The following is a 1074-nucleotide window of genomic DNA, read 5'->3' on the forward strand; positions in this document are numbered from 1 at the left end:
AGAAATTTGACTATTTAGGTACTTCTCATAGGTAGAATCATACTGTATTTGTCTTTTTGTGACTGACTTACGTCTCCTAAGGTAAGATTCATCCATGTTGTAGCACAGGTCAGGAATTCCTTCCCTGGAGGCTCTGATGCTCCGTTTGGCATGCAAACATCCACAATTTGCTTCTCTAAGAGCTTCACCTGGGTTGCTCCTGCCTCCTGGCTGATGTAAAAGAGCACTGGGAACAGAAGTGTGCAAATCTCCCTTCGAGATGCTGCTTTCAATTCTTTTGAACATATCCTCAAAGTAGGATGACCAGATCACATGGTAACATTTAATTTTTTGAAGAAGTGCCGTACTATTTCCACAGAAGCTGTACATTCGCACCAACAGAGCTGCGAGGTCCCGGTTTCTCCAGATCCTCGCCAGCACTTGTGATGTTCTGTTCTGCTGTTTTTTCTTCCTTAATAACCACCATCCCAATACACCTAAATTCTGACATGCATTCTGGACTGAATTCTTGACTCACTGTGATTCCGACTTGCATTTCTCAAGTGAGTAGTGTTGATCCCTGACATAATTTCTTGAAGACTGAGAGAACGCTGATAGAGGAATGAAGATATTGTTTCAACATGGCCAATACAACAAAAGAAAGGGTATTTGCCAGGATCAGAGCCAGTGATAGAGATGCAACAGGACTGGCTGGAGGGACTGCAGAGTGACCTGTGAGCTAGCACTCCTGAGTCACTAAAAAATGATGGGGAAGAGAGGTGGAGTGAAAAAATAACTTCAAACCAACCTCTTCTACAGTTCCCTGATTCACGCAGCTGAAATTCTTCATCTCCTAGGGCCCCAGACTTCAGTTCTCAGTGCAACTAGTATATGTGCAATTTAAGGGCTTTGGTCTCCTCCATTCACTGGGAAAATGTCCATCTGCACTGGCTCCACAGGGACAGAGCAAAAAGCTGGGCAAGTGAGTTACACCAGGAAAGTCCCAGCCAAGAATGGCCCAAGCACTTTTCAAAGGATGTTTCATTTAAAAAGAAAAAAAAGAAAGAAAGTTTATATATATATATATATATATAT

General features: G+C 42.6%; 1 protein-coding gene across 5 annotated transcripts in view; it reads right to left on the reverse strand.

Annotated features, from left to right (window-relative positions):
* The window catches only part of Farp1 (FERM, ARH/RhoGEF and pleckstrin domain protein 1), a 210107-nt gene that overhangs the window by 195825 nt on the left and 13208 nt on the right, over window positions 1–1074 (reverse strand). The gene's annotated exons all lie outside the window — the stretch shown is intronic.

Source organism: Marmota marmota, unplaced genomic scaffold, assembly GCF_001458135.2.
Source record: "Marmota marmota marmota unplaced genomic scaffold, marMar, whole genome shotgun sequence".
Taxonomy (NCBI): Eukaryota; Metazoa; Chordata; class Mammalia; order Rodentia; family Sciuridae; genus Marmota; species Marmota marmota.